The sequence below is a fragment of the Melanerpes formicivorus genome, unplaced genomic scaffold (genome assembly GCF_026170545.1).
Source record: "Melanerpes formicivorus ecotype bairdi unplaced genomic scaffold, bMelFor1.0.p_v2 SCAF_7, whole genome shotgun sequence".
Taxonomy (NCBI): domain Eukaryota; kingdom Metazoa; phylum Chordata; class Aves; order Piciformes; family Picidae; genus Melanerpes; species Melanerpes formicivorus.
In genome coordinates this window covers 16,503,430-16,523,151 of record NW_027142359.1, presented here as the reverse complement: position 1 = coordinate 16,523,151, position 19,722 = coordinate 16,503,430, and the positions used below count along the sequence as shown (strand labels likewise).

The 19,722-nt window shown below is 40.1% G+C and overlaps 1 long non-coding RNA gene across 6 annotated transcripts in view; it reads right to left on the bottom strand.

The window, feature by feature from the left end:
- LOC137442438 (uncharacterized) overlaps nucleotides 1–19,722 on the bottom strand; it is a 74,418-nt gene that overhangs the window by 10,160 nt on the left and 44,536 nt on the right. For 5 of the 6 annotated variants that reach the window (XR_010987683.1, XR_010987679.1, XR_010987682.1 and 2 more), the window contains exon 5: nucleotides 14,786–14,986. This is a non-coding gene — a long non-coding RNA (uncharacterized lncRNA). Of the gene's footprint in view, nucleotides 1–14,785; nucleotides 14,987–18,060; nucleotides 18,076–19,722 lie in introns of all 6 variants that reach the window. The other variant, XR_010987680.1, reaches the window with a different exon arrangement.

Below are 19,722 nucleotides of genomic sequence, written 5' to 3'. Positions count from 1 at the left end.
GACAACATAAGAAGGACACTGGGATTCTTCCTATTTCAACATATAAAGCGGCAAGCCAATTTATGCAGCTTAAACCATTGCTAAAGAAGATGTATCAAAAATTGCCTGTGATCATTACAAATAACACCCTGAAATGTTCACAAGAAGCTGTTTGCTTATCATATTTTCATTAAAACATCTTTTCACCTGCTTTGCTTTTCCCATGCCTGTAACCTGCATTGTAATCAGTCTTATTAACTGAGAACATAAATATGATTTATTATGGTCTGATAATGGAAGTTGCATGGACCAAGAGAAGGGATATATTGTCCTTTGATAAAATGGCTCTTTTCTCTCAAATAGAGCTCTATCATGAGAGCATGCAGAATGTAGTGAGTGATTATTTCCTCAGGGTGAATGATGGCAGAACCCTACAGAAAATCTTCTTGTTGGCCATGACAGCCTCCGAGTGTCCCCAAATCTCACCGAGTTTGACAACCTGCAGACACTTTTGATGAACTGTATTCTTCTGTCAGAGACAGCCTGTCTGGGAGGAGAAAAGGGAACCTTTATCGTCTGATCTGCTATTATTGTCTTGATCTTTTATAAGCAATCTCTAATGCACATGAATATAATATCCTTTCACACAAGTGCCAAACATAATAGAAACGTAGTTAAAGGACCCTTTTCCCGGTTATGTAAATGTCCTAATACCATAATTAGAAAAGATGGCCTGTGAATGATAGTGGTAAGGAAAGGGTAATCAAAATATTTTAACATTATCTTTTTTTTTTTTTTTTTAAAGACCAAAATCTGTGATAAACAGCATTTATGGTAGATATGGGGAACTAGTTTGTGCTGAAGCTTTTACCTAAAAGAGAATAGTTTTGAGAGTAAAACTGGTGTTATGTTTTCATAAAACACATAAATGGCAGCTGGTCTTAAGCCAGGAATGATTACTGGCAGATATGACTTAAAGCAAATGAGTATTCCGCTCAAAATCCCTCCACGGCTGTGTAGAAAGAACAAAGCGTTATTATTAAGTAGAGTATTTGGACAAAGGGGTGTTCAAGACTAACTAAAGTTTGCCAACAAATCTCTTTTTCATCTACTCCCAGAAGAATAAGCATAACAAAATCTTTTTCAATTAACAGCTGTACACATCAGCAAAACACGCGTCTTCCCCAGCTCAAGCAGTCTGGCTTATTTATCACCAAAAAATGAAATGTTTGGGGAGAAGGTCTCTGAATTGCCCAGTAAAAGCAGGATGCTTGATTTTTCATTAACCTTTTGACATCTGGAGCTGGGATGTCCCAGTATTAACTACTAATGGTCTTTTGCATTACTAGTTGGTGTTGAGAGAAATCCAAATTGTCAGAGTCTAAAGGTTAATCACCAATTTCACACCGGTGATGTGGTCAGAGTTCACATGTTATGGCCAGAACAGGAGGAATAAAAAAATGAAGTCATTAACAAAAAACCACACCCCAATAGTATTAAATCCCTCTTGGTTTTGGTGGGTTTTTTTGTTTATTTGCTGTTGTTGTTTTGTTTGTTTGGGGTTTGATAGAAATTATTTGATGATCTATTTTAGTAAGTATTTTTTACTTTTTAGAGGACATGGCAAAATTTTGCTGAAAAGCCCAGGTCCAAGTATGTGTCCAACTTGTTTGGTATATTGTACTTTTTATAAGGAAAAAACAACAACATAATCTTTGCTTTCTCAACAGCCCAGGCCAGTGCAAGGCAAAGTCTTCCAGGTCTGTTACCCAGGTAGATGTTAAAAACACTATTCAGCTGGGGCTAATTCAGCCTGAGAATTCTGTACTATCCCTTAAGGTGAAGACGCACGAATGCCCATAGTGCAGAGGCCATGTCAGGGATGAATTATGTACAACAGCAAAAACCTGAGTGTAGACTTTTCCCTTCTGCTCCCTTCCATGTTGAGTGTAGAAAATAAGTCAACCACAGCATTCCCTTAAAAAAACATTCACAGCAATATTATTTTATGTGAAAGTACTCACATAAGCGGCCATGTCAGTACCTCAGCTGGTATCATTTGACCAGAAATAGTCATATCACACTTTGACTTGTGGCCCAAGAGCTCTCCTAGCCATAGCAAAACCAGATTGATTTTCCAAAAGACAATATAAAATATTTCTAAAAACATCACAGCTTGGCATTTCCTACCAATAACAATATCCACACAAAATGACTTCTCATTTGCTCTGGCAGTATCTGAAATTGTTAGCCCTTGTTAATCTTGTGTTTAGCCCTGATCAAAGTCTTCTGATGTCACCATATGGATCAAGCCAGTTGTTCTATGTTTTTGAGACCTTCTATCTTTTTCCAGTGGCTAAGACAAGTAAGTAGTGAATCTTGCCCAAAACAACACCCTTCATCCTGGATATTTTCTGCATCACATAGTTTCTCTCATCTCTTTCTCCAATTCCAGCAAAATCTATGGCAAAAATCTATCCTCTCTTGATTGCTTCAGTTTTAATGGGGACAGGATTTTATCCTGAAATGTTCTGAAAAAAAATAATCAATCTTTCCAAGTGCCCTATTACTTATTCCACCAATTAGCTGACTGTGGAGCCTGAGTGTCCTTGTACGTCTTCCCAGTCCCCATCTGTATACTTGGCTGCATATGTTTATGCAATTAGAAATGGTGAAAATCTAATAAAATTAGGACAAACCTGAGTAAGACATAATTCTGTTTAATCTCTCAAACTGGATTGCTGAAAGCTTGCTGAATTCCCCAAACCTCTCTCAGGTGCCAATGAATGAGTCAATATCATACCAAAGATCTCACAGCATAGCAGACATAAATTTTGCTTCCAGAATCTCATACACACCCTCAAATAATGAATCTAATGTCTCTAAAGTAATGTCAAGGTGAAAGAAAAAAAAAAAAAAGAAAGAAAGAAAAAAAGAAAATAAATAAAAAGGTAGCTTCCTTCATGTACCAGCATCATGTTTGGTGACCCAGAGTGGAACAAAGAAGACACAGAAGAATGTCTTGGGAAGGAGTGGTCATTTTAAAGGCCTGTGCCTTCCTATGGCAGTACTAGAGCATTCCAAGCCTCCTACCTTTAGGGGAGGACCACTGACATTATCACACTGGGCTTTGCTAGGTCCCTTTGGCAAGCCCTAAAAAAATCGACAAGGTGGAAGAATGAAGCTCTCAGTGGGATGCCTCTCCATATTTTTCTTTTCAAAGTCTGGTTTACACTTTGTTTTGTTCTGCAGTGGTAACTGGTGGTTTGCACAGAAGTAATCATCAGTCCGGAATAATCCCAGACAACTCTATACCTGTGTCCTCTCATCACCCAGCATTCAAGAGAAGCCAGGAAAGCAAGTGAAGAATGATTTTGGGTGACCTTAGGGGGAATTTTCTTTGAAAGAGAGAATAGAATTATTTAGAGTTGAAGAGCAGAGCAATTAATAAATCTGTTCTTAGAAGAAAGAACCCAGAATCTTTTATCTCAAGTTGTGAGGGCTTTGGGTTTATATCTAAGCCAAACTATTTGTTGCAGATTGGGGCCCTTCGGTGTGAGGAGGAAAATACAAGGGTTGTGGCATTAGGTCCATAGCTGAAAAGAAAATGTTGCTGACAGGTTTTTTTCTCCCTGTATCTTCATCTTTCTCAAAGACTTCATCTCCAACTAGTATCTTGTGTACTCTGTGAGATCTTACAGAATTTCAAATGAAGTGACTGATCCAGAAAGAGGTTTCCCATAACCATGCAACTGAGGTGCTGCTCCCACTCATACAGTTTGGGATGCTGAGATTGTAGAAAATAGAGCTAGAAGAGATTGGCCAATACCTGACAGTATTCTTCAGATTTTTGACTACTCTGTCATTGAATTCCTCCAGTGATGGAGATTTCATCACTGCTCCAGTTAATTATCTCAACAAGTTTCCTACGTGCCAAATACAGCCTGTGAGAGAGACTGATTACTTTCTTTGTCATTATATGTTTTGCTCAAACACAAACCTATCTATGACTTTCACCTTGATGCTTCTGCATTTATTTGTGCCTCTGTTACCTCACCTTTACCCTTTTTTTTCCCTACTTCATCTTTCCCCCCTACTACTTTACCATTTATTTGTTAAGCCACTCCCTTTCTTTTTTATGTTTTGAACCACGTGCTCCCTGGTACCCTTGTATTTCTTTTCTTTTTTTGTGTCTTTCCAAACACAAGCAAAATAGACTCACATGTGCCTTGCTACAGAAACTTGTCTCTTGTCATCTCCCCAGACAGGAGCTAAAATGCCACATTTTCATTCACTGCACCAAAACCACTTTTCTAAAAATACAAGAAACTATACAGATGTATTGAAATTCTGATCTAAAGGTGATGTTCTTGAGGTGTGACTGAAACACACTGTAGCTAGTTATGGGAAGCACACGATCTGCTCTGGACATGCACATGCAGGGGTAGGCATTACATAGACTCAGAAAAAGAAAAAAGGAAATCAGAACTCCTGCCAGTCATACTAAAGATGTCTGCTTCCTGCTGACTGTTAGCGCATTTCATGTACAAAATTAGTTACAACACAGGTCTGTGTTGTAACACAGATTCAAGAACATCAGATTAAATGACCTTATCTCTAATTTGTGCCAGCAAAAGTACCGTCAAAATGAGTTAGGGTGGAACATCGCTATAGGCATAGAAATGTTTTAGTTTTGTCCCCCCAAGTCAAGTCCATTGCATTATTGTCACATGCCACATAAGTATGGCATGGTACTACAGGCTGCTTGGCATAACAGGTAGTTGGGGATGTCGAGATAATCTCCAAAATTCCATGCAGCTCAAACATTAGTGCTGCTTTTTGAAAAAACCCAACTGTTTCAGTTTTTTTCTTTCCCTTTTTGACATAAATTTATCAAAGAGGTGACTACTGTCATGGCAGGAAGCAGTATGATAAATAAAAGGGAGGACTAAGGAAAGCTTACTCTACTCTTAAGAGTATGAAACAAGTTTGTTTTCCAGCATAACTATTTCATAGTGCATTGCTGCTCCAATATAAATGTTTTGAACTGCAGTATTTTCCTGCCCACACAGACCAGGACCTGTGCTTGAAAGGGCTGAGTGCAGTGGTCTGAAGCAAGACTACTGTGGGCATCTGATAAAGGAGATATTTGCAATAGCACTGAGGAGCCACAGCAATGAGGTCTCAGACTATGCCTTTCCGTAGAAGGTCTGAACATAAAGCAGAGAAACTAAACCTGCTCTTGGGAGGCAGAGGTGCTTTGTCCCCTGCATGATCTCAGAAAACATATTTCCCCTCTCCAAGCCTCAGTTTTTCCCTGAAATAGTGACTGACAGCTTCCTGTCTCCCCTCTCTGGATTCATGTCTTTTTTGGCTAGTGGCTGCTCCTGATCAAGGGTAGGTCTGATGACTGTTAGTCTAACCTCCAGGAGGCCTCTGGACACTTCTATATTATATTTGATAATGAAGCCTCTTGTCTTATCCAATCAAGGAAAAAAAATAAAAAGTAAGACCAGAGGAAACTGGCTCAGCACAAAATGGCAGCCTCAGTGGAGCAAAGTCAGAACCATTAGCTATTGACTGCTATAGAAATACTGAAACTGCATCAGGGATTTCTCTTTTTTTTTAATTGCTATATAGGGATTTAAATGAGATTTTTAAAAAGAAAGAAAGACAGAATGTTTAGTCTACAATCACTCTCTGCTGCCAATACAGGCTATCATATAAATTACTTAGACACTTTTAAAAATACATTATTTACTCAATAACCCATAATGGGTCCAGAGCTCCTTTTACATGCTATTATAGAAGTACATAATTGCTGAATTTTCAAATGGATATTTCTTCTAGGCAATAGTCTGTAATGGCTCCTTCAAAGCTCTTACGCTTTTATCATATGAAGGCCTAAGTAGAAAATGTTTAGTTCACTGATCATTGACCTAATAGAGAGCAACAGCTTCTCTGGAACAACTATTGTCTGCTAGGGCAGATGATGTATGAATGACATTTAAAAAAATTCTTGGAAGTATGTGCTAGGGGAAAATTACTGTTCATGTGCAAAGCAAACACTGCTGCTGAGAGCCTCAGAGTTCTTTTGTTTGGTTCTGCTTGGTTTAATTTTTTTGTTTCTGTGTGAGCCCAAGAACCAAAGAAAACAGTTGGTTTTCTGCAGGAAACAAGAACTCAGTCAAGGATCCATTTGGATCAATGAGAGGCATTTCCATGTTCTCAGAGGCTATTCAGCTCAATTAAAAATTGTCTCCAATGATAATGCAGGTATTTGGGACTTGTTACAATGTAAAGAGCTGAATTCTGAAATTAGAGAAATAAGGGATGCTGCAATGGGGCAAATCACATTTCTTAAACTCATACTGGACACAGAAAAACCCACAGGCCTATCCTGAGTTTCATCCAGAAAGGAAATAGTCAGCCTGACACATTTTCAGCACTGTTGCTATGAATCTTACAGTTATTGAGCTACTGTTCTCTGCTTCCATTTATCTTTGAAGTCTGTTGCTTCCATTTCAAGACACAAACAAAGGTTCAGGTTCCTAAAAGCTTGGAGTAAGAAAACACATTTTCTCTCCCTGCCCACTTTGGGCAGTAAAGCCCAAGGAGTCACTAGTGCCAAATAGATGTCAACTGGGTCTAAGTGAGGACAGATGTGAACTGGAGGCAGTCAAGCAAAGACCCTCAGAAATGATGAAAGGTATTTCCAGCTCTGAGCCTGATGGGCCAGGTTCCTTGCTCAGTAGCACAGCTCCCTCATGGGCTAAGGGCTGATGGCAATGGGAAGTGCAGCTCACCAAAGGAGGCTCTGAAACAGCCAGCTCAAGAGCTGTATTTGATCTTAACACCTTGTGCCACCAAACCAGACCAATTATCCCTAGTTTGGTGCTGGTTTATATGTGACCTGACATGAGCAGCTCTCCCATGCCTTTTATTGGTGGATTTATTCAGCCTAGTAAGGCTGCCTGAAACTCCTGTTGTTCTGGCATGATTAACAGAAAAAAAGACAGTTGCTGGAAATTCTAATATTTCCTTCTGTTTGATTCATCTGATCGAAGAGAAGCTGAAATCACAAACCAATATGCAACCAGGCTGCACCAGTAGCCTCATCATGCAAATGAGGCACACTTGCAGGTGAACTTATTAGAGATCAAATAGTTTTAGGCATGGTGGATAATGAAGGCAGAGTGCTTATGTTGCAACAGTCAGAGCTGGAATTTAATCATGTTGTTGATACCTACAGCAGCAGTGAACAAACACAGTAGCAGCCACAAAAAATCAAACCTTTAGAATAAAAGGAAATTAAAAACTAGACAAATAATAGTTGTTTTAAAAGACCCCAACCAAGAAACAAAGTGTTTCCATGAACAATCTTGCAAGTTAGATTTTGAAAACCTTTGAGCTCTGTCTCCATGCATCTGGAAAAGTGGGGGTTACAAGAAGCTGATGTAGTGTCACTGCCTGTTCCAAGAGATAAATGGCTCCTATGAACCTTTGGGCATGGCTCTGCAAGGGGAGAGGTGAGTGCCCTGCAGAATTATGCTTGGAAATGAACCACAAGGTGAAACACAGATCACACTGTGAAGGAGCATCCCCTAGGAAAGAATTCAGAGAGAAACAGAAACAGCCTCCTGGGTTGGAAGTTGTAACAGGAGTTACACAACTGACAGGCTGGATTAGCAATCTGGTAGACATTATTAATAAATAAATTCTGGAGAGGCATAAGCCCCTTCTGTCTTAATAAACCTCTCACATGCTTTCACCATCCTTTATGCAGACACCTGGGGAGACCCTGAGCAGGCCCACCCAGTTTTGCTTGGTTTTAGAAGCAAAGATGAAATTCAGCAGGTGAAAATTGCAAAATGGAAATATTTGGATTCCTGTTGGCTGACAGAAGTGGCTAAAAATGCCATTTGGCATTTCTTGTCATACCAGTTGGTAGTAGAAGAGCTGTGAAGATGTCAACACGAAGCCCTAGAGGTTAGAGGGAATGATGTAACCACATGGGACATAATGCTTGGTGTAGAGATTTCCAGGAATTGATTAGTGCCATTCATGATGACAGCAACCAGCAAGAGTATGAGGACTGGGTGAAGGACAGCATTCAGGCATTGGGTATTTTCCTCTTTTGATGTAAATATCTGGTCTCATTGCTTCAGATGCATAATACAATAACTGCATGGTATTCCTATACAGCTTTTTCTGGGAAGAATTAAAAGCAGCACACTCACCAGCAACACACAGCTACTCCCACACAAAGGGTCACAGAGAGACATCTACAGAGGTTGAAGGGTAAGGAAGACTCCAGGTCCTCTTTCCTCGAGATACCCTCCTTTCCGTTCCTTTTATATTCTGTGAAGTATAAGGTGCAGTCAGGTCGTCCTCATCAGTACATTGCTTTATGCCTGGACTACACAGAAAGCTATGAAGTGCCATCTATATTTAACGGGAGGCCTCTGATCTACACGAGTGGGTGGAAATTGATAGTGAGTGACATGGGTGCTGACAATGGCACACAAACTCCACAGCACTCTTAAAACTTTTAATTGCATTTTAAAGCAATGTAACATAGCAACGTTTAATGAGTACTTTGTTTAAGAAATTTTGACTTTATAAGCTAATTAAAGAGAAGGAAGGGTTACTGCACCAGGGCAACAAATCCAGGCTGCTGAATGCCTATAATACAGTAACTTGTAGTTCAGATTCAGTTGGCAGCCTTGCAAACCTCCAGCCAGCCAGCATGAATGATGTTGGTTTTTTTTTCACTGGCAAATAAATTATTATTATCATCATGATTATGTTAATAAAAAAAAAGTAAAGGATAAGAAAGTATGTTTTTTTTTGCCAGGGTTGGTAAGTTTTCATGGCATTTTTTGCAAAGCTGTCATATGGCTGTGTTAGATGAAACTGGAAGGCTTTATATGAGTAGCATTTAACTTTAAACATTCTTCATGGAAACTTACATGGCACATAATTTACATATTCAATACCAGTGACAATTTACTTCTCCCATCTGAGCAGGGCTTTCAACTATGCCACTTGAACTAAATTAATAAACAGTAATTAGAGAATGTTGTGCGAGCGAGCTGTTGATGTTGAGAAGATTCTAATCAACACCTTCTTTTAAGGGCCAATTAAAGCTGAATGTATGCAATATAAACATCTTCTTGTATTTAGACATGAACCGGTGAACAAGGCAAAAAATAAAAATCAGAACAATTACAGCAGGTTAGAGATGGAATGATTAATCATTAATCATGAAAGCAGCAATAATTTCTAAAAACCACTGGCCACCTTCCATGGCGAAGCACTAATGACTTGTGCAAGTCAATCCTGACTAAGATAAACCTCCATGCTTTCACAGAGAGGCTTTTCTCTGAAAGCACCTCTGCATCTGCCTCCAATTTCCACTGCGGTATTTACCTGCCTATAAGACAGCCCTGCATCTAAAGTGAGTCCAGAGATTCAGTAGAAAGAAGGCTTCCCTAGAAGTGAGGCAGTAAAGGCAGATGTACCCATCCCATTATCACTGTCTTGTAGCAGAGTGAGAGCCTCCCCAGCAGGTGATCTGGAGGAGGATTTGCATGGCACAGCCCTCACCAGCACCACTATTGGGAATGCAAACACAAGAACGACTCTGAGTGAGAGGTAAAACTTCCCCAAACTGCCTCACATCTACTACTGGAGAAGAGCAGCACAGGGGCAACTACACCAGAACAGCTAATGACCTTGGTGCTTGTCTGTGTTACTTCACCCCACTGAAAACATAAGGTGGCTTATTCCTGAAAGGTGAATTTAAGACAGTGCCCTTGTTTCCAAAATTCCTGAAGGACAGAGGGAAAGCCATCTTTGATTTAGACAAAGATGATCCTTAGTATACCAAAGAGAGCCTGCAGTAGTAACATAGACTTGCATATCATCATTATGAATTGTCAGTAAGCTAAAAGTAAGTGTAACTTCACACAAACCACAGCTCATTGCATCTTAAAACCCATCTTAAAAACAAAATGTAAAAAAATTATTTAAGCTGGTGCATGAAGCACATGCAGAATTTGTCCTCCAAGTTAGGAGATAAAACAGGCTAATAAAGGTAAGGCAAACATATGTTCCAATACTGCATCAGTATCATTTGGGAAAAATGGCTGCATCACTTATGGCCATTTGGCATCCAGAAATACTATCACAGTAATAGGATGTTGTCACCTCAGGTGTCACTGAAATCTGCAGGAATTTTACTTAAGAATTATAGGATTAGGCACATAATCAGTGTTTCTTCCCTTTGAAAATAAACATTTTCACTTACCATTTCTATAGTGGTGTGAGATCATTATCTTGTGACAGTATTTGGTTCTGCTGGCATTATCTCCTAATTAGCTATTTTAAAATATATGTAAGAGGGTGGAGGTGACGAGTGGACTTGTAAATCTGACAGGTCTGATAAATTCTTACAAGTTCTACTAATCCCAGCCATTGAAAATATATTAGTAAGGCCAAGCTAGCACTTTAAAGAACAACACAGCAAAAGCCTCATGTCTTGAACTCTGGGAGTTCAGCACACAAGAGAAGGATTCTGGCACCTGGAGCAGAGCCCCTGCACCGGAGCAAGAGCAGGGAGCAGTGGGAAGTGGCATGCCAAATGGGAAACCAGCTGTGGGAAGAAGACGCTATTGAAAGGCTGACAACCTCTACATTGTGGTCAGCCCTATATTACAGCAGTATCATCATCAAAGGTGTTTGGTGTAGAACTTTAGGGGACTTCTGAAAATCCAAACAAAGAGAAGTTTACCAGAGATGAAAAGATGCAAGTAATACAAAGGGAAAAGATCTAACAGACTGTGTTTGATATCCTCTGCACTGTCTCTATATCCTGAGAGATCACTGCATTTATAGGCTCAAAATCACACAAGCTTTCTCCAAGATACTTCATAATGTATAAGCAGGTCTGGGATTTCAGTCAGTGGCACGGTAGAGAATTAGAAAGATAGGTATTCTGGTATGCTGGACTTGTATTTTCTTGCAAGAGGTTGGTTTATTTTTCATGGTAAAAAAAGAAAGTAGGACACATGTATAGATGACAGGTCATTTTGGAAGAATTCAGATGCATGCAGGAAGCATTCCCTCAGCAACAGTACTCTTCTAACAGAGCTAGGAACTATGATGTGTTTCTCTTTCTGAGTTGCTTTTAAGCTTCAATTCAGTAAGCGTGTTGGTGATTTTCAGATTGTTCTGAACAGTGGAAGGCAGTAGGGTAAATGTCTGGAGAGTACTGATAGTATGAAACAGGTTCTGAACTGACATTTACTCCAGTATTTGCAATTCGATTCAACGTGCCAGCGTGCAATATGATTTTCATTCTGATCGGATAGAATTTCCAAGGCCTGAATCTGCTTGCAATAACCATGGTCCATCAGTAACTTTACAGTAAACATGGAGGGGCAGGGGAAAAGAAGGATGTAAGCAGGAAGAGGAGGAGTCTACATTAATATTCTCTATAGATTTTTGTTTCCCATTGAAACTTTTCTCTTGCTTAAAGTCCTTTTTTCACACCTTTTCAGGTCCACTTGGTGAATAAATTAAATTAAACTCCACGCTTGCTCTTAACACTTTTTAAATGCAAGCCAATCCTCTTGGCTTTTCAGACCTGGACATGTACATTTTTTAAAAATGCTATTGGATAATTTCTCTCTCTTTCATAGGCTGGTGCTTTGGCCTGTATGCACCCTATGTGCTCACTAAGGCTCATGCATAACTGCAATGGACGATTAGTCCAATTAAGTCTCCATCAATTTCAATGGCTTATGCAAGAGGAGATGGGGCACAATATGTAATTTCAGGGTTTTTTTTTGTGAGAGTTTTCAACCCTTCCATGAACTATATCATTTTATCAGTTCCCCTCTTTCCTTTTTCTTTTTTTTTTTTTTAATTTTGTTCCATTAAACTACAGAACTGGAACATACTCATGAATAGTTTCTTTCTGCTTTAACTCAAGGAGTTCCTGACATAACAAAAACTGGTAATTAACTGTCTCGAAGACTTTTACAAAAGCCTTTTAAAGTCAGTCCTAGTACACGGCACTTGCAGCAGTGACTTCACAGTGCTGATACTGCAATGCATCCTCTATTAAACAAGGTTTGCACGCTATCTCTAGATCAATTCTCGGCTGTTTTCTCCACTGCTCTCCTACTTGGAAATTCCAAAGTTCTACGTTTCTTTGTGTGGTAAAGGCTCCGTGATGCGTTCCTGCTCTGAGTTCACTTGGCTTTGTACTGCTTCCTTAAACATCTCAGTATCAGAGGGCCACTTGCCACCAGCATAAAGACCAAGCAGCAGGTCTCCAGTGGCTAGGCACGGTTCAGCTTCCCCTTCCAAGTAGTGTCTGCACTTTTGGTGCAGATGCATTTGGGCACGATTTGGGAGTGCCCACTACCTGATGTGTGCTCTGCACCTACTCAAAGCAGTGAGGAGCTCTCCCTGGTAAAACACCAGGCTTTGATTTTTCAGCTTTCACCAGCAGCATGTGATTTGTAGCTGCTGCTGCAGGTTGGCTTTAAGCATGGCCAGTTTTGCCTACTCTTGCTTATCTCACCTGGTTATAATACATTCCTTTTCTGATAAAAATAGTACTCTGATGAGTGTTTCTCTGGTTCCACCATACTTTTACACTTCCTGCTAACCAGTGCAAGCCTTATTGCTGCAATTGCAAATATTTTGCATCATTGTAGATCTAGCAAGATAGCTTGTAAATAGCACAAAAGAAACCATTAATGTATGTCTTCCTGTAATGCTCCAGACAAATTAGTTCACTGTGGAACAAGTACATACATATGTGCTAGCCTGTATTTCTTGTAAAATCAAATCATGTAAGGATGCCTCAGCCAGAATAAGCCATAAAGCTAGACAAGGCATGGAAAAAACACCATCCCCAAATATGTACTGCTTAAGTTACAAAACTGTAAAAAAAAAAACCAAAAAGGCAAAATTGAAACAGGCAAAGGAGAGAAAACATAAACACAAGCTTTTATACACTCTGTGTAATACAGAGTGAATGTAACTTTGACATGCTGGTATCATGAGCTGCCAATGTAGTTCAGAAGAGAAAGGGATATCTCCAGAATTATGGCAATGCTGCCTTCCCTCATCAAAACTAGTTGCAAGATCTGTGTCTGTGGTTGCCAAGTCTAACTGCCTGATTGGAAACTAAACCAGGAGAAATAATTTCCTAAGTGATTGTACTTAAGGTGTCCAGAAAGATCACAACTTTTCAGATCCTTCTTTGGAAAAGCAGTCCTTTTAGGGGCAGCTCACAACCACCCCCCTCAGTGCAATGAGTGCACTGCTGCTGAAAGCCCCCCCTCCAAACATGCTGTATTCAGGACATCAATGAGGTAATTGTACTGAGCCACTACGTTGATTTTGTGCCTTTGAAAAATCTCCACCTTAACACAAATACTCCATCACTGTCGGCTGAACACATTTAACTTTTGAATTAGTGTTATTTTCAAGAGGTCAGACATGTGACAGTAACAACAGTCTTTTGCCAAGCCATGTATTTCAGGTCTGCATCTGAATTTCCCCAGAGCCTGGTATTGTTTAAATACAAGTAACTGACTCTGGCTCATCGTTAATGCAAAACTTCTGTTCTCTGGACTCCTTCAGGGCTCCACTAGTGGCCTCCTTCCCCATGTGGGCATAGGGAGGCAGATCCACATGGTTCCCTCTTCCACAGTACACACTGCTTAGCAGGTCAGAAGGACCTAAGAGCCAGTACCTGAAAGTAATGGCAGTCATTTTCCTTCCAATTTTGTCCACATCCCAAAGACTGCCACATGATTCATTGGAGGTTTAGATGATAGCCACTTGTTTTATGAAAACTCATACATCCACCAAGGGCCACAACACTAACGTGGCTGCTGGACAGCCTCGTGCTTGCAGAGAGGTGGAGAGGAGTGGAAGCCTTTGTGAGGAGGGGCAGTGGCTGCCTGCACTCACATCTGTACTTTCACAGAGGAAGAAGAAGCTGGTATCCATTCTAAGGATAGTCTATTTTATATTACATTGCAATTGTATGGAATACCATATCAGTGCTCTGTGGTCTTGTGGTGGTTATACAGATCTAGGGTGCTCAGAAATATTTCAGGAAGCACAACTTGTGGAAGCACATGCAGCTGGAATTGGCCGGGACTCTGGTTTTGGTGGAAACAAGTAACATGTCTGCCCCACTGCATCAATCTCTGTGACTCTGGCAGCTATCAGTTAGTTAGAATCATAGAATTGTCAGGGTTGGAAGGGACCTCAAGGATCATCCAGTCCCCTGGCCATGGTCAGGGACACCTCACACTATATCAGGCTGCTCAGAGACCCATCCAGCCTGGCCTTAAAAACTTATAGGGATGGGGCTTCTACCACCGCCCTGGACAACCTGTTCCAGCATCTCACCACCCTCATGGTGAAGAACTTCTTCCTGATATCCAATCTGAATCTACCTACTTCTAGTTTTGTTCCAACCCACTTCTAGTTTTACTCCAATCCACCTCTAGTTTTGCTCCAGTTGCAGTGGGCTTTGGGATAGGTCTGGTCGTGTGTGATGCCACAGCCCAGTCCTCATGATAAGCAAAGCTGAAGATATCTGCAGTTCTGAATGAGCATGTTCTTACCAAATTAGCTTCCAGTAATACCAACTAATATTGCACAAATATTGACATTAGTTCTCTCCATGTAGTAATGCTATAAATCCCACTCTGCTGCTGTGAACTGCTGAGGGGATTTTGGGGTGCACAGTCTCCATCTCCAGACATACCTCCAGAGTCATGGCCTGGGACTCATGTTCTCTCTGCCTCTCAGCACAGGTGTGATCCAGATCTTCTGTCAGTTAAATCTTGTTTTCCAGCTTGCTTTGTAATTCAGATAGTGTTTCAGTTCACTTGGCTGGCATGGAATACTTTCACCACACCCTTGTCTCTTCAGACAACCTATTTTCTAACCTCTGGCAGAGTTAAACCTGGTGAGTAAGAAGAAACAGTAGTTAAGGCATAATAAATAAAGCTACCCTGAAGAAATATGTACACAAAGCAAGATGAATGGGCATCATCTACCTGTATAGTGTGGCTGCTAAACATGGGAGAAATAAATCAGACATGTCAGGTGTGCTGAGACACCTGACAAACAGTAAATGACATTTCTTAAAACTGTAGTTTTATCTCTGCTCATTTGGATCAAACACTTGTAATAGTTGTGGATTAATTTCCTCCCCATAGTCAAAACAATAAAACCAAGGCACCATTTTATTAATTTCCAAACTAATGTCAGATAAGCAGAATTGCATTTTAAAAAGTAAATACCCTGCCATAGAATTGGAGGATATGTAAGCATTTGGGGCTTTTTTTTCCTGTGTCAATAAAAGCAGGAGGTTTTTAGCATTATGAATAGATTTCATTCTGTAAGTTGTGCTACAAAGCACTGATAAGGCAATGGGAAAGCAGCACATATTGAGGCAGAGTAGGAAGAAATACCACCCATATTAGGAGACAGCCACTTACTTAGTGGCTCCCATTTGAATAAAGATGCCATTGTTCAGCCAGAAGAATGCACATATTCACAGACCCAGCACAGAATAGCTCAGTGTATCTAGAACTCCAGAAGTGTCCAAATTACAGCCTCAGGGCCAAAACTGCCCTTAAGTCTTTCTGAAGAATGACCCTCTGCTTAATTAATCAGCGCTTTAACTGTGAGCGATCCCAGGACACACTTTTCTCAGGCCTTTTTCTTAGCTCTGCTTGTTCAGAACAAACCTTTAAATGTTCTCTGGCTGATTTTTGACCATTTTTTCCCCTTTCAAGATTATTATTTCCTGCTTTACTGTGAAAGCTCATAGAAATGAAGAACAGCATCTAGATGATCTCAGTTAAGTTTGCTTGGATAACAAATTACTGACTCGGGATGGAGAGACACTGGCACCCTTTCAAGGCCTACCAAAAAGGATTAAGTCTACAGACTTCCAGAATACTGCTACTGCAATTTTCTTTCCATATAGTAAGACAGAATTATAGCAGTGCTGATGAATTTGTGCATGCCATTCTGTTAGTCATATTTGATCCCACTGCCGTAAGTCCAGCTGTTGTGCATAGAATCCTTACCAAGATCTCTTTCCCATTTACTCTGCACAAGAACATTTGAATTTACAGTACTGAGACTCCTTCTTGTCACATGCTGTCTGGATTTTCACAAAGCTTTTTTTTTTCCCCCTTCTGGACAGAAGTGAGATTTGTGGCAACTAGAAATGCATGAACACAATGAAAAACATTGTCCAAAATGTCTTTCCAAATTGGGCTTGACCTCATCTACCTAGCTTTGATGATAAAATCCATCCTATTTTAATTGAAGCTGAAGTTTAACAGGGAAAATCAGAAGTTTTGCTTGAAATTAAAACAGCTGATCTTTACAGAGAAAATCAAATTAATTTTGACTCTCTTCACAAACTTGTAACAAAATATATCAAGGTTTTTAAAAAGTCAGCATGAATGTCTTGAAAAGCTATAATGATAATATAATCTGCAGCTAGGGAAGCTGGAGCCATACTGTTTGATAGGCCCTATCTTATGATATCCAATAGTAAGCTAAGTGAAATGATATGACCGGATGGCCTAACTAAATTTAGTAGTCTGGTGAATTGCCACTCTACTAAATTTAGTCAGCTCATAATGGGCATTTGATATCTACAGGCCAAATGATAAAATCTGTCTTGCTTTTTTAGGTTCCCAGCAACTGCACAGTATACTACATTGCACTATTAAGAAGCAAGCAAATCTGCAAGGGAAATCAGGGGAAGGGGGAAACTAGGACCCTAAAGAATGCAGAAGGAATCATGGTATGCAAATCTGCATCCTCATGCTCAGTATTACCCTGACAACAGGCAAAAGTGCCTGGGTGCTCCCCAAATATGTGACCTGAAGGAAGGAAATGAGGGCTCTGTAGGTGTAATAATCCTCCCCACTGTAAAGCCACTACTCCCAACACAATTTGTGCTGGACCCATGAGAAACAGGTGGGAGCTGAGCTCTCTAAGCTTTACTGCTTTTACAAAACATATGCTGGCTGCATTTTCTTACCATTCCTTCTACATTTTCCATTCTGGGCTTTGCAGTACTGATGGTAAATAGGGCCATGAATTTCTACACAGGTTTCCCTGCATCTCTGAGACAACTTTACAGCTATGAAAACTGCTAAGTCACTTTTCTCAAAACCATATTTGAGGTGTTACTTACACAGTTCCTGCTGTTTAAGGGGATTTCTGCTTCTCAGTTCATGTGTTCTGTGACCTCTCTACTGGTGTGAAACCAAGTAGGACAGTTGTTTTTATTAATAAAAAAAAGAAAGTGAAATCTAAGAGTGTTAGAAGTTTCTAAATTTTTTCGTTTTAATGAGCAGAGGAGAACACTATTTGGACATGAAAAAGAAGCACCATAACATTATTCCTATGCCCTTAAAAAGAGCTGCATCTTTCTGTCTTCATGTAAGACACTGCTGAATGCCCCATGTAAACTCACTGATATTTCTTGAAAACAGAGAAGAAATAATGTCCTTGTCTTCACTTCATCCACCAGTATAGCAATGGAGACATAGCCCTGGTATTCAGCAGGTTCTGCAGATCTAGATTTATACTGAAGGTTGAATATCATGAACTATGTTAGCTTTGACCCCCTCCCTACAGTAGACAAATTTGACCAGTTGGAAGTTCCATATGCATCATTCTCTGCAGGAAGAAGTTTTATTGATCATAGTTGGTGCCATGGTCTAGTCATGAGGTCTGTGGTGACAGGTTGGACTCAATGATCTTTGAGGTCTCTTCCAACCTTAGTGACACTGATACTGTGATAGTTGTGTGTACTCAGAACAGTGGTTTTAGAAAAGAATGTATCTTTAAAAAAAAAAAAATCATCCTAGAAACTCCTAATTTCCTAAACCAAAAGGGAAGAAAGTGGTCCTTGGAAAAACACTTTGTCCTTTTGGCAGAAGAGGAGCTTCTAAAACAGGAGCTAAGGAGCGGGTCTGAAAAGAAGTTCATTACAGTTCCTACCTGCCCGCAGTCCATCTGTGTAGACAGAGAGTTTTGGGAAAAAAAGAAAGGACAGAGGCTTAAAATTCAGAGCATTCCATGCATTTGTGACACAACAATTTTCACTCAGAATGTACCCTTTTGCAAGATTTTAAAATCTAAGTTCACAATAAATGGATGTGGGAAATGTGATCACCCTCTCTAAGTCCCCTCCTTGTAACTTTTGGAAATTTACCCATTTTGACCCCAACTGCATCTGGAGGTTGTGTAGGTCTCAAACACACATGGCTATCACAGGCACCATAAAGTGCACCCGCTACCAATGGCCCCATCAAGATGCCAGCCCACCCCCACCTCAGAGATTCTGTCACAGGGGAAACCTATTAGACACCAGAGAATCTAACCACAGCGTCTAAATGCACCAGGAACCAGGGTGCCCTAGTTCTGCTGCTCACACAGTAACTTGTTTTTCTTTTTATAATTATGTCTTAATCATTCTTTATGCTGAAATAATCATAGCATATTTACAACCAGACTCTATTTTGTCTTCAGATCACTTTCTATGTGGCCTCATACTGCCATTTCCAGCCCAAATGACACTCTTCCTATCAAAGCCAATTTGGATTTCTTTTCTCAGAGACAAGTTAGTAAGGTATTTTTGTCAAATGATTTACTCAAGTTCAGATGTTACAAATAGAGCTGCCGGTGTAAAGAGGTAGCGCAGCAATTCTGGATCTGACCCAACACATATTGGTTTTCCCCTCGCTGTATTTTCTAACTCTGTAACAAAACCTCACTTGTGTAGCACGGCTTCATAACCCAACAGTCGTGATGCCTGCCTGCTCACTCCAGTTGTGCTTCTCACTTTTAGTACAGATGAATACCTACTGGCCAAGAACCACAAGCATCATTTTTCCAAACATCATTAGCCTTTTTTTTTTTTTTTCCCTGGTTGTTATTGCTTCTTCTTTTCTGATACCACTTTCCCCCTCTCTGCCACAGTTATAGCAAGCTACTTGTAAATATTTGGAAAAATGCACTAGTTTCACATTGCTCTTAAGATGAGTTTCATCTAGACTTGCTCATTTACATACATTCATGTTTTACAGGTTTTCTCTCCCCTCACTTTTTAATCAAACACCTGTTTTCACAAAGCCTTCATTTCTTCCTAATTGTCAGTCCTTATTATTTTTGACAAAGACTGACTCTTAGTTGTGTTTCTGTTGTTGGGGTTTTTTTTTAAGTGGTTCTATTGCTCATCCATTTTAAAATAATAATTAACTTCACCTCCTTCCTCATTTGCTAATGGGTCTATTTTCTCTCCAGTATTTCCTTTTCCCCTGATACATTCATAAAGTCTCTCTTGTTTCTCTTAGCCGCTTTGGCTAACTTTAACTCATTCTGCTTTAAGCTGGGGAAAGGGAGTCCTTCACAATACAGTGCTTGGAACCTCTACACCATTTTATACTTTCACAATCTTGTGCAGACATCAACTCATTGACTTTCATAACATGCCAGAGAGGTAGAAAAGTACTACTAACAGCTTTGTTTTGATGAGGAAAGTGAAAGGGAGTGCTGAGTCCAGAGGGGCTCCTCCAAGAGCCAAAACCTCCATCCAGGCAAGCAGACAACTAAGCCTGCTAGTGAGCATAACATCTTCATCAGAGTTAGAAAGCTGAGCTC